Source organism: Acanthopagrus latus, chromosome 3, assembly GCF_904848185.1.
Source record: "Acanthopagrus latus isolate v.2019 chromosome 3, fAcaLat1.1, whole genome shotgun sequence".
Classification (NCBI taxonomy): domain Eukaryota; kingdom Metazoa; phylum Chordata; class Actinopteri; order Spariformes; family Sparidae; genus Acanthopagrus; species Acanthopagrus latus.
Genome location: NC_051041.1, coordinates 22198115 through 22211999, shown reverse-complemented (window position 1 = coordinate 22211999; position 13885 = coordinate 22198115). Strand labels below are relative to the sequence as shown.

The following is a 13885-nucleotide window of genomic DNA, read 5'->3' as shown; positions in this document are numbered from 1 at the left end:
TATATTTGTTCCGGCCGGTGTTTGGCACCCGTGTCAGGGTTGAAGTTCAGGTCAGGCGGTAGGGAGATCACACACAGGCCCACATGAGCATTTGTGAACAACCATCCATCCCTCCTGAAAGGATATCTGCTCTTTATTGAAGGCTCAGTGCGGAGGCAGCGCTCCCCTGCAGAGCTCGTAGCGACGCTGGAGATGCAGGTGAGGTTCAAAGCGACGCTGCTGCCATTGTGTTCCCTGAAAAGACAAATATCCAGTTACATGTCCAGCTCATTCATGGATTTTTTCCGCATGTCACGGAGCTCGGGTCAAATGAAGCGGTGGAAAATGCTCCGACAGTTACTACTAATGTTTTTACTATCAGCACCAGTCAGCAAGTGCCCGGCAATTTAGTTGAAGAATTTCGTCCATAAATAAACTAAATTGGCCCCGAGTTTATTTCCTGTTTCCGTGCTTTCCAATATCAATATTTGGCAGGAATAAACATGACCCCCAGCTGTTTTCTTGCAAGTCTTTAAGCTGGATGCAGGTCCTTGAATGCACCATAGCTGTGTTTTGTTTGGCTTATTGCTGACCGCAGCAGCGCGCTGGGAAGGTGAGAAACAGGCCCCGGGCACTTCAGCAGCACAGTAATAAAAGTTCTCTTTCATAGTGATGCCCACAGGACTGTACATGTGAATCCTGAAGAGCCAGGTAGTAATTCACAGGAGAAGATTTGGGTTTTGTTAAGATGCAGAGCAAAAGTGCAGCTTGAGGTGTTGTCATGATATGTAGAAGTTTGTAGAAAGCTGAATTGAACACGTTGGTTCAATTCTTTCCCCCATAGTGAAAAGCATCCCTTATTATCAGGAGTCCGGTGCACAGCGAGGAGCTCATCTGACAATCATTCGCATTTTATTCCTCCTCAATTTTTTTCTACAGTCCAAAGATTTTCTGAGCTGCAGGCTACAAGGATCCGTCTCAGAGTTTTTGGTTTTTTTTGTGATCAAATTTTTATTGCTTTTGCTACACTCTTCAAACACACACACACACCCTGCACACTGCAGCAAGACGACGTGGAATATTTTGTGATTCTCTACACCATACAGGGGGGCCTTCACAACATTTCATAACCACCTTACCCCACCATCTTCATGGCCCCCTACCATATCATTTCAAAATAAAAGTAAAACATTGGCAAAACTCAGAGGAGAAAAAAAAAAGAAGAAACTTTTGATCTGGACAGGATTTCAGCACAAACTTAAGAAAATGGCAGCCTATCCTTTATACTTTCAGCACTTGTTACATGAATATTGTTCTCTCACTGTTTCTCCTAATTAACAAATGTGTGATTATCCATGCATGGTGCTTTGCAAATGTGTTTAATTTAAATTATCATCATCTTCATTATTCATCTTTGGCATTTCTCTCTTGAAACACCTTCTGCTGCCAACGCTTATTTCATTTCATAGTTGTCTTTCCATTTTCATCTTGATGGAGTTCAACATGCATGAACTGTGCTGCTGTGAGACTCTCCCACATAGTCCTGTTAGTCGAAACTGCTGGTGCAAATAATGTGAAATCTTCATTCAGTTGGCTCTGATTCAGCTTTGGAAGTTTGCCTTTAAACACATTTTTATAAAATTCAACCACTAGATTATATTTGTTTTCAGATTGCAGCTTTGATGTTACCACAAATGACTGCATTTCTTTTTTCTCTGAGCTCGGGCGCTGGAAAGGAGTCATGCTTGGATTATCTGATTTTATGCTTCACTACGATGGGGGTCATTCACAGCGAGTAACATCCAATCATGATCGTGCAGGTGCACACCAAGACCATTATAACCCCACACTGCTTATTATCCCTCCAATACACCAACCGCCTTATGTGCTATCCCTTTGGGATTGTCTATTCAAATAAGATCTGATGTCGACAGGATTATCAGAACAATACTTGTTTACTGCTCTGATCATTAAAAGTTCCCGGCAGAGGTCTGGTAAGTTCACTTTTTTCTAACTGCACGCCTCCAGATTTCAGATTTCAGGTTCCAAACTTCCAACACAAAAACAACACTGACTCAATAGTCTTCACTTGAGGCAATTTATCAGACATGCCAAGACTTTGGAACAGTTTCCCCTATAAAAAATAAAAATCTTAAAGAGAAGGCCTTTGGGATAACAACCTTGGTGCTGTGCTGGTATCAACAATGAAATTCAATCTCCAGCCTCACTCCCAGAATGAATACATGTTGGCATTTTAGGTTTCTGCAAACCACGGGTGCGTTTCAAATCATATGTCGTATGAGTCATAAACATCATAACAACATTTCTACAACACGTGTTATCACGCTCATTAGGACAGACTGTCACTGTCACTGTAAGAGATGGATGACATTTTTAAGCCTGAAACCAAAACCATGCAGGCCAAATTGTTTCCTAACGCCAACCAGTTTTTTTTTATTATTTATTTTTTTTTTTTGGCCTGAACATAACCAGACCATAATCATTGTGATGAAAAAAAAAAAGAAAGGAAGAAAATTGTGGGCGGCTGTGGCTCAGGGATCGAGCCAGTGTCTTGTTATTTGAGGGTTGCTGGTCGTCACCTTGCATGGCAGCCACCGCCATCAGTATATGAATGTGTGTATGAAATACTGTTGGTCACCTTGGACAAAAGCGTCTGCTGGAATGCTCGAAATGTAAGCCATGTAAAACTGAAACTAAACAAACCTCCAAATTACATAATAACTAAATAATTTCATATCAAAAACCACACAGTCGCCCAACAATCTAAAAGAAAATGGTTTCTGCCTTTCAGTCAGTATGTATAGAGAATAACCATGTGGATAAGCAAAGGCCATCAGTGCCAGGTTTGTCCTTGTATAGTGGTTTAAGGATTCAAAGTGAATGTTATACAAGATGTATACAAGCTGTTCTCAGTGGAAAGTAGAACACTGTTTGAAGCTAGAAAGGTGGCAGGGTCCGCCACATATAAACAAAAACAGTGTGAGACTGTGTCGTCCATTGAGGTCAAGGTTTCTTGTGGGGTAAAACAAAAATCGGTCAGTGCAGATCTTTCTCTTCTTATTAGAATCTTCCCCAAAACTACAGCATGCACCTTTAAACACCTGTGCATCCCTCGGTGCTGAATGACATTGAGGCCGACAGAAAGCCGAAACAATCCCATCAATAAATAATGAAATAAAGCGATTGTGCCTCACGTCATTTAGGAGTTTGAGCCTTCATCTAAAGCAGATTCCAGTCCTCTATCCTACTTCGACAAAGGTCGTGCAGGCCTGATGACGCTTTCCTTTGGGAGTTGAGCTCCGCACACAGCGAGGGGAGTCTTTCTAGAATACTGAAATGAAGGTCAGTTTTCTGGGCCGCTGTTTCCCACGGTGACCATCCCGCCTGGGGAAGAGGAGATGGAGGATACAACGCAACACGACCGCTGCGCGGTTACGCAAGACCAGAGAAAGTGCAACAACAGCACTGAACCCTGGCTCGGAGGAGGGAAAGTGCCAACAGTACACAAAACACAAAGGAGAGAGAGGGAAAAAGAGAGGGATCGCGAGGAGGAGGGGGTAATTCAATCACATCAGCGTCCTCATTCACAGGACAGAGCGCCGCAGTTATGAACGACTAATGAAATAAGCAAAAGCTGAGTCAGATATTTGTTCCCCGTCGAGCTCTCAGTGAGACAACGGAGAGGTGAGACGAAGAGAGGGATGAGGGTGTGGGCAGAGAAAACGTCAGGAGCGCCAGAGTGGGCTCTTCACCTCCACTCCTTCAGGTCAGAAGGTCGTGAGTGCGGGCCAGATCACAATCCGCCATGCAACTTTCCATCCACGCTAATCCCTCTGATCTGAGGAGTACATGAATGATCACACACACACACACACACGCGCGATCAGGCCTCAAACACACCACTGCCAAAGCCTCAACCTTCCAGGCTGTACTTTATCATTCACATCCATTCCAATGATGATTCCCCAGATCTGTGGTGTGCTCTCCTATCTGAGGCCACCCATCGCTGATAGTCACCTGGCACTTAAGATCAAGCCTGCATCCAGAAGAGACTGGTGATATTGGCTCATACGCTAAAATGTGAAGTATGGTTATAGATAGGCAAATCAAGGTTCAAGGCAATTTATTTGTCATCACACAACACAACTTCAAGTTTGAACTAATTCCACACAAATTACAAATAGAACATATATACAGAGATTTATAAACGTACTGTGTGAAATGGTTGTGCATTTTTGAATTTGTGACGGGCTGAATGCAGACAGCAGCGACAAGATGGTGATGATAATATTGTTGGCGTCTTCACATTTAAAGTTAGACATCAGGGAAACACTGTCCATAAACTTTCACTGTGTTTGAGCACCAAGCATCGATGACGTAAACACAGAGTCCGCCTTTTCTTATCCCACTCTAGTCCTGCGCCCAGAGCACAGTCTGCCCATCGAGTGCAACAGCTTGATCCAGGATGTTGCGGTGGAGACAGGTCTCCATACAGATGTAAGCATGGTCTCTGATTTCCTGTTTTGCCAGCTGTACCTCATTTGTCCATTTCATTTTCCTGTGAACAGACATCAGCCAGGAGCAGCCTAAATCCAATCTGGATCAGCCCGACTCCCATCCTGTATCTCTCCTCTCTCCTCCGTGGGATCGTCCGGCTGGTCAGACTGAAAGATGCCGTCTGCAGGGCTCGTCTCAAATTCTGTTTATTCTCCCATGCTGATGATTATATTTCTGTAATAGTTCGTACTTGTCATAGCAGCTAAAAAACAATATGTAAAGACATTTTAAGGAGCTACCAACACCTGCATTTGCACAGGCTTAAGCTTCAGTAAAGAAGTTGGTTATGGTTCAAACTAGATAAAGTCACAGTCCCACTACAGTCTGACCAGGCTGATGCCGAAGTAAAACTATTCCAGTACCTATATATCAGCTTATATACACACATTTCTGGCAATTATCGCTCAAATGTTATCGAGGCAAGATGTTTCCCAGTTTAACAGTGAACATACTGGCGCACTGATACGGTCAAAGTCACGAGAATTTTAGTAATTAAGGATTACCCCAAGCATCTTTTCCATCTTTGATTGAAAAGTTTCCATACTGACACATCAGACAGCTTATAAGTCAGTACAATATATCTGTGATAGGCCAAATGGATGGATTAATTTCCACTGTATGGTGCAGCTTGGCTCGACTCTACTTGTTATTCTCCCCTTTTGTTCCCACTGTGGACAGTACTTTCACGTCATTCGAGTGTCCAGGAGAGTTGAGCCAAAAGTAAAAGATGGCGTATGCAGACTACTGATCAGAGAGAAGCGTCAGTAGACTCATATTTCGTCACAATTTTTTATTTTTTTTTATCAGTCAAACTGCTGCTGTGTCAAAAGCAATGGCAACCCAGATGTGCAGATGTTAGGTTATATAATGTAGAATATATGAAGGTGAATATAGGCTGTGTAGACCAGAGTTAAGCTCCAACTTAATTTCGGAAAGTCATGAAATTATTTATACCCAGCTCCACAGAGGGCTCAACATAATCTCTGACTGAGGGTTTCTTTCATCTGTCTTACTAATAAAGTTAATATGTCTCCTGGGCTCACTGCCCAATGAGTGTCCAATCTGAACTCTTTTTGGAGCTGAACGCCCTGAAATCTCATTTTCAGCTCCCTGTTGTGAGCAGTGGCAGCGAATGGTTCATGAAAAAGGTTTCGGTCTGGTTTTTTGTGCGAGCTGTTCCTCACAGGCTTGAAGTGGAAAAGGACGAGTCCTGTGTGGGACTTGCATTGAAATCGGTCAGGATTTAACATTATTTGAATCAAAATGTGAGGACGGCTGTGTGGTTGTTTGCTTGCGTTGTTAGCCCTGTCAGTCAAATCTGATTATTGGAAAAAGTCACGATCTGGATGAGTCGAGTCAAATTTCTTTCCACGACTTTCATTTGTACTTGCGTCAGTGTCCTTTCACCTGATGTATCTGGGACCAACTGTATAGCACCCCTTTTCAGACATCTAACCAGGATCTTTGAATGCAGCACACTGCACCACCTTTTGCCCATGATGTGAAACTCAAGCTGTGCACGGACATTATAATTCCTCTCTTGCCATCCTCGGTTGCATCTCCTTCTGCATTTGATTTGTCCAACCCCGCTGTGATTCCTTCCTCCCTCCTTCGTTTATATGCCAGTGTATGATATCTCGGCTGCAACATTTATCAATAAGTGATCCCCTTTCAGCAGACGCATAACTTTTAACTTTGTATTTGCACTCGCCTCTATTCCATCTCTGCACTCCGCGAAGAGCTATAAAATCGACTGCGATGTCATGATCACATTCGCTATGACTGGAATGAGTCTGGAGCTTTACTGTATGCGAATGATTCACCCCCGCAGCAGAAGCGAATGGAGGGAGCAGGGACCGGCACACACCGGCCATGTCAACAGAATATGTGCTGCCTTAATGACCAAAAGGGTAATGAGACATGATCATCACACGCTGCACTGGCTGATTAAGAAGCTGACCATCCTTGAAACCTCACTTCCGTCTTCTAAAATCCATCATGGCATGGATTGTCTCAGGTAATTGCTGCTGCTCCGGGCGCCCGCGTGCTCCCTATAGGGAAAGTGTCATTTTTAATGTTCCTGTTGTGGTAGCTCTGGTTAAGCAGGCCAGCTGTCCCTTCAACGAGCAGCCAAACTTAGTCCAGCGAGACCACCGGCTGTGAGTCATCTTCAGCCTTTGAGGTAATAAAAAAAAAAAAAAAGCTTCCCGCAGCTCTCAAGTTCTGTGAGGTGTGACAAAGTATGGCTGATGTCTGGCTCAGATGGCAAACCCCAGAGTGTATGTGAGTGTGTGTGTGTGTGTGTGTGTGTGTGTGTGTGTGTGTGTGTGTGTGTGTGTGTGTGTGTGTCTGATGGCTGGTACCCGGCTTGTCCCATCAACACTAACATCCACAGACTGTCCGATGTCTGAGTCAGATATGAAGCGTGGTTTTTCTGATGTATGCGTGTGTGTCCCTCCATATGAAATACACTGACACTGCTAAACACAAGTGAAGAGCCCGAAGTGTGTGTCCATGCACCAGTTTTACGTGCATTCACGAACGATGTGTGATTAATGTGAAAAATGTTGAGGTGGAAACGTTGGTACATCAATAAGAACAAAGTGCAGTGGAAACATTGAATAAATCATGACGTGAATAAAGCATGCGACTGTGACATCTGAGGGGTTTGCTCCACTGAAGGGATGAGAGATGGTGGGAGGTGAATCATCATCATCATCATCATGATCATCTGATCATCTGATCATCTGATTCTGATTCTGATTCTGATTCTGATCATCAGATCATTATCAGAAATGTGGTGATGTCACGCCTGCTAAATTGAGAGATGTCACAGTTTCCCATTGATGCATTGAGGAGTGATTCTAGCGTTTTTAATCCTAGGCCCATATTATTATTGTTATTATATTTATGTATTAGGTGCTGAAATGACTAATGGGTACAAACATTTTTGGAATCGGTCCAGTAAATCGTCTCACCAAGACAACCAAGACACTGGCTGCAGTTGCATCAGTGTTACATCCAATTAAAGTGCTTGTTTGTTGCCACTGAGAGACTCAGATTGTTATTCTGAATTTACATTTACATTTGGGGCATTTAGCGACTCCCAGTAATTCATACATACATTCTTACACTGATGGCGTTGGCTGCCGTGCATGGTGCCGACCGGCACATCAGGAGCAGTTTGGGGTTCAGTATCTTGCCCAAGGACACTGTGACCTGCAGACCAGGGGAATCGACCCAGTGTCCTGCCAATACGAAGACGCTGGCTCTACCCCTTGAGCCACAGCTGCCCCAAATTTCTGACAGCCTCATTTTTGTTTAAACAGAACCAGCGGTTAGAATGCCGCCCTCAAAGCCACCGGGCTCCATCATATAACACACATATCATGTAAACTCAAAAGAAACGATATGTAAAACTCAGCGGAACATCTTGGTTAGTTTCTCCACTGTTCCAACAATCACCAACTCTGGATCGGTCAAAATAAACCTTTATTTCACACTGTCACACTGGGGAACAGACTTCGACACAGCACTAGGCCGCTCTCCACTCTCCCTCTTCACCTTCTCCGCTGCCTCCATCAGTGAGGTTTTCAGTTATTCCAGTTGCTCCACCTTTACCTGGGGATAGTGACCGGGGAAAATAATGTCCCTTCCTGATTTGGTTGCACGATGACAGTCGTGCTTCCTTTGAGCAGTGAAAGGAGGGTTTTAAACAGCACCATTCTCTACGAGGATGGTGGCTTTTTTTTGTCTATCACCATAACACCGTACAAACAGTATTAACTTCAGAATGAGAAGTTAAAGCAAAAAAGTTGTCAGTCGCTCGTTTATTATGAACTGATACTGTGGTCGAGAATGGCGCACGATGTATTCTCCTGAAAGCTGCTCGCTGGGCGCCGATATCTATCCAGGCCTCTGTGTGCTTTTGGAGCAGCACCCTAAGGTGAACACTAGACGCAGACTCCACTTAACTGGCTTTAATGGGATTTACTCATAAGACTCTTAACTGGTGGACAAAGAAAGGGATCCAATGAAAAGAAGCGCGATCATACAGAGAGTCCACTCACTCTTCATCATTTTCACCCTTGAAAGTCGGAAAACAAAAAAAGTCATATTTTTACTGCTCCTTTTCTAATGATTTGAATGACTCTATAATGTCCCCCCTTCAGCTGCAGCGGCACCTGACTGGAGAATTTCAGAAATGCCACTGTGGAAAGGCAGAAGATGACGGAGGCGTATCAGAATGATAACACAATACTCTCCCACACGACCTTCCATAGAGACCAGGATGCTTTATCACTGCATAACCACAATGACTATTACAGAGATTATATATAAAAACCGTATGATAAGCACTGTATTTTCTCTTCTGGGTCCCAGACACACACACACACACACACACACACATTGCAGTGATACTTTATATTTTATAATGTATGTGCTTGATGCAGCCCCAATAGCAATCATCATCTCCATCATCGAGGATAAAAGTAACGCGCAGTGAACTGTATTATTATACACACAGCATGGTGCGCCATGATTCTATGTTTTGACACACACATCTATCTGCCTCACAGAGAGAGAGAGAGAGAGAGAGAGAGAGAGAGAGAGGGACAGAGAGAGAGAGAGAGAGGAGGAGGAGGAGGAGGAGGAAAGGAGGAGGGCTGTGCGCAACGTCGGTGCCAATAGGCGCTGCGCTGTCTAATTAAACCCCTACCACGTAATCCAGCCAAACCATCCCCCCGTTTAAAATCCACTCCAACGGCGCTCACCGCTTAAACACACTGTCCTCCGCTGCTATCCCGTCCCGAACCGTCCCGGGCCCTGGAGGAGAGGAGACTCCAGCAGCATCACCGCCTCCACCTCCGCCTCCAGCAGCAGCTCCGCGCCGCAGCACCGTCACTGCTGCCTCTCGCCTGCACGGTAACATGTTTTGCGGGGCTCGGCTGCTGTAGCCACGGGCCACTTAGCCAGTCACCCAGCCAGGCAAGTCAGTCAGTCGGCGTGTGCGCGCGTGGACGTGTGTGAGTGTGCAGCGAGGAGCAGCAGTAGTAGTTAAACAGACGGAGATCTCGGTCGGTCCCAGCAGCAGCAGCAGCAGCAGCATCCACCAGGAGCACCGGAGGAAAGCAGCCCGAGCATCCCCGCAATCTCTCCCCCGGCTGCCCTGCGCTCCAGCCCCGCTGATCCGGAGCAGGGACATCCTCCTCCTCCTCCTCCTCCTCCTCCTCCTCATCCCCTCCACCGACACCACCTCGGCTCTGTCGGGTAAGGAGACGGGACGGCATTCTTACACATCGCAGATGTTTTGACCTACCTAGTGTTTAGATGTGTTTTGTTTGTTTTTTTATGTAACGCTGTGGCTGTTGTGTTGGGGTGAATTCGGCGCAGACGCGTTTGTTTACCCGGAGAAACGGTGCGTGTTTTCGGCTGCGCGCTGACAATAAACCGCCGAGTGAAGCGCAGCCAGCGGTATGTGCTCCGAAAACATCCCCGTACCGAGCAGCCCCCCCCACCACCACCACCCTCACCCCCGCTGTGTGTTTCATTGCATTAAGACAGATGTTTTGTTACAATCCACTCAGGCTGATCATCCTCGCTGCGCTTTAATCGAGTTAGAATAGAGAAGAAAAGCTCCCTGTGTGCAGCCCGGAGGGCGACAGCGGTGTCGGCCTGCCATTTTTTATGAATGATCTTGACACGGGACAAGGATGCGCATGGTGGTGCTCTGGATCTTCCAGCTCTCCTCCTCTTCCTCCTCCTCCTCTCACTGTTTTGGAGCCATGTGGTGCATTCAAGTCCCATCTCTCTGACTGAGGCAGGCAGGGGGAAAAAGGGGGACATTGCATCCGCTTCTTTCAACCCTGATAACTGCGCCGGCTGCTGTATTCCTGTTCAGACTGCAGTTACATTATTTTCTAATATTTCAAATTGGCTTTTTGAATCGTGTTTTTTGTCTTCGTACGTTAATAGAATAGGAATCAAAAACTTATTGTGTAGTATTTTAAAGGTGCACTCTGCAGTTTTTTGGGAAAGAAGAGAAACATCTTCATTGACTGTTTTTTATTTTCTAAACAAACTTCATTTGTTTTCATTACAAAATGACTTGACCTTAACGGACAATAGAGTTTTAGACTGTTTAAACTTAGTTTATATGCGGCGGACCCTGCCACCTTCCTAGCTTCAAACAGTGTTCTGGGGACCTTATTTTCCCCTGAGAACAGCTTGTTTATTCACGTATGGAAAAAAATACTTATGAGCTTTATAATCACCTGATTCATAACGTAAATATCAAAATTCTGAGCTTGAATTTCCTCTCCAAAAACTACACAGGGCCCCTTTAATAGTAATTCACTATCTATGCTGTTGTATTTAATTGCAGGTCTGAGGGTTTGCTGATCTCACTGTTTTGTATTAGCTTGATAACAGCCTTACTAACCGATCAGTGTGGTTATAACGCAGCTTGTCTTCTGCTCTCTCATGTTGCAGAACGTGACTTATCATTTATCCGTACTGAACACTGAGCAGAGCCTCTCTCGCTCATTGACAGCCGCGTTGAGGACTAAATAAATAAAATAAGAGGCAGAGGCCCCGGAGGCCCTCGGGGTGCATACAGTGGCATGCCATCTTTAATCATCATCCATCACTTAGGTGTTTAGGGCCTCTGCTCCCCGCTTCCTCGAGATAACAGCCCCGCCTATGCCCGATGCAGTCCTGATGCATCTGCCTCCACGTTTTTCCTCCCTAAACACCACCCAGCTGTTCCGCGCCCTTCCTTATAATCCCTCCAGATTTAACTGGTTGCTGTCAGGCTTGGCGTTAGGCACCGAGAAGTGAGATCCTGCGCTGAGAGTCTAGAAAGTTCAAAGGAGTCTCATGAGTGGTGGTTGTGGTGTCAGAGGGCGCTGTGGTCATTCTGCACATGTCATTTAGGGCGGCTAGTAATCAAACTGAAGATGAAGGGTCCGGTAATGTGGCCGCCGTCGGTTGTGACCCGGGGTTAATGGGAATGCGGCGCACGGTGGAGGAGCGGTTCCGACTAATTGATTTGTATTTGGGGATCTAGTCCCGAGGAAACCTGCTCAACTCAATTTGATTCCAGAATCCTGCTGCTTATGTTTTGTTCGGGCTGAGGCAGCGTTTAGCCTTGCATCCGCTAATGCTAGGCTAGTTGTTATATAAGAAGATAAATGCGAGCTGGAGCACCTCACCCTCAGCCAGCCTGGCTCATGAACACACTCTCCTGCGCACACACACTCATAGCTTGTGTGTGTGTGTGTGTATATACATACACACACACACGCACACCAGCATAAGTTTTATCCCCGAGGTGTTAAAATGATAGATGCTGTAATCAAGGTGTGTTTCAGTGAGGACGGTGATTTGCAGTGCAGACGGGGAGAGAGATGGTGTCATTATCACCTCTTCCTATCCTCAGTGGCTCACTATTCTATACCACATGCTCTCAAAGGAACAGTGTTGCTCACATACATGACCTTGCTGTCATGTGACGCTGCCAGGAATTCCTGTCAAGACGGCCCTGACTGCATGTATGCATGGAATACATAATTCCACGGCCTGAAAGTCACTTTGAATTAAGGTTTCTGTCTCGTCACATGAGCTCAGGTCAGCGGTGGATCACGGGGTAGAAGCGCACAGACAAGCTCAGCCTCTTGGAGCTTTTCAAACCTCAGAACAGAGATCTTGGTGGAGTCCTCCAGGCCTTGGGTCGGGTTAACTCTCCCCCTCCCCGACCCCCCGCAGAGGCTTGCTGTTAGCACATCTTTTGGCAGCATGATGGATGTGGAAGGCCAGTGGAATTTTCTCTGAGGAGAGCTCTGAAGGCTTTATGTAAAAAAGGGAGTGTAATCAGTAGGAGAATAACAAATAGAGGAAGGCTAAGTGTAAAATGGCTCTGTGGTCTGGTGGTAAAACACAGTAATGGAGAGGAAATTGTTCTGTTTATCCTTAATGAGAATTACGATGCACTCTGTCTGTATTTCTCTGTTGTTAAAAGCAAATACCACTTTCCCATGAACCATTATCAACATGATTAGAATAATAAGGATTGCCATTAAGAAGAGAAGAAGACCACAGTTGAAATTATTTTCGTTTTTTTTTTTGCTTGTTTGTTTTGTTTTTTTTTTAAGTTACGTTAAATAGAAGCCGGATGTTGTTGTTCTGCTGCAAGTGTGACTTTACATCACAGACTGTGGTTCATCTTTTTGAATTATACTCACATATGGAAGGAATAATAAACAACAAATAAAGTTAGTGTTCTGGAAAAAAAAAAATCAGCTATTAATACTTATGATGATTTTAACACTTAAAAACTAATATATTCATGTCAGGTGTGTGTTGTTTGATTTAATTTGACTGGCAATCCCACAGCTGTCACCGCATGGGGATTCAAATGTTTTAATTGCCTGCACAGAAACATGTGACCTCACCTTGTGACAAATTAGCCCCACCCACTTCAAACCTGATTGACCACACCAGACTGCAATTCAGTCTTACTACATACTAACTTGGCAATATCGCATCTGCTCTAAAGGTGCAGTGTGGAAGAATACAAGTTGGCATTATGATAGCTACTTATTGTGCGAGGATATCTACTGCAGTTAGCATGCTAACCAGCTAGGCCCATCAAAAACCAAAGTTGCTGTTCCTCACCACTAGCGGCATGGCTAACTGAGCTAAATAGCTAACAGAACCTACAGTAAGCAGCAGATAGCTTGTGATATACTGCCCCCTATTTGTTTGGAGTATAAATGAGGCATTTCTTATATCTTACACCTTTAAGGTGACAACTGTATGTAAGCCTTCCCTTACAATAATTATCCATAATGTAAATGCCCTCATATAATATAATTAGGGGATGTATCTCACAGAATGTCACGGTCAGCTCTTATGATCCTTCCTTCCCATTTTCTCAACACAAATTGAGAAGAAATAGACTTTTTGGTTTTGGCGAGATAAAGTTCGACCTTTATCACAAGACTTTAAGCTTTCTTACCCCGAGATAAGAATATAATTAGATTGTGAGCTTGCGATAACGGCCTGAAAATTAAAATAACAGCAAGCGTAGCCATTCTTGACTTCTGTAGAGGCCTGTCTCTCCTCATTTTATAAAGCTCTACTTACTAAATGCACTGACTAAATAACAACTATGTTCAAACAGCCTAGATATTACCTGACAAATTAAACTGATAATGGTCAATATTGTGTCTGCAGAGACCAAGATAACCTGGGAATCAGAGCGACTCTTGTTTACATGCTTTGCCAGCTGTCTGTCGATGTGGTTGTGTCTTTCATAGGTAGGGGC

The 13885-nt window shown here is 44.7% G+C and overlaps 1 protein-coding gene across 2 annotated transcripts in view; it reads left to right on the top strand.

Annotated features, from left to right (window-relative positions):
• LOC119017132 (hippocalcin-like protein 1) overlaps positions 1-13885 on the top strand; it is a 95671-nt gene that overhangs the window by 40955 nt on the left and 40831 nt on the right. Inside the window, exon 1 of one of the 2 annotated variants that reach the window (XM_037093585.1) lies at positions 9189-9828. The exons of the other annotated variant lie outside the window; for it this stretch is intronic. The gene's annotated coding sequence lies outside the window, so the exon portion shown is untranslated. Of the gene's footprint in view, positions 1-9188; positions 9829-13885 lie in introns of those variants that run through there. 2 annotated transcript variants of the gene reach the window in all.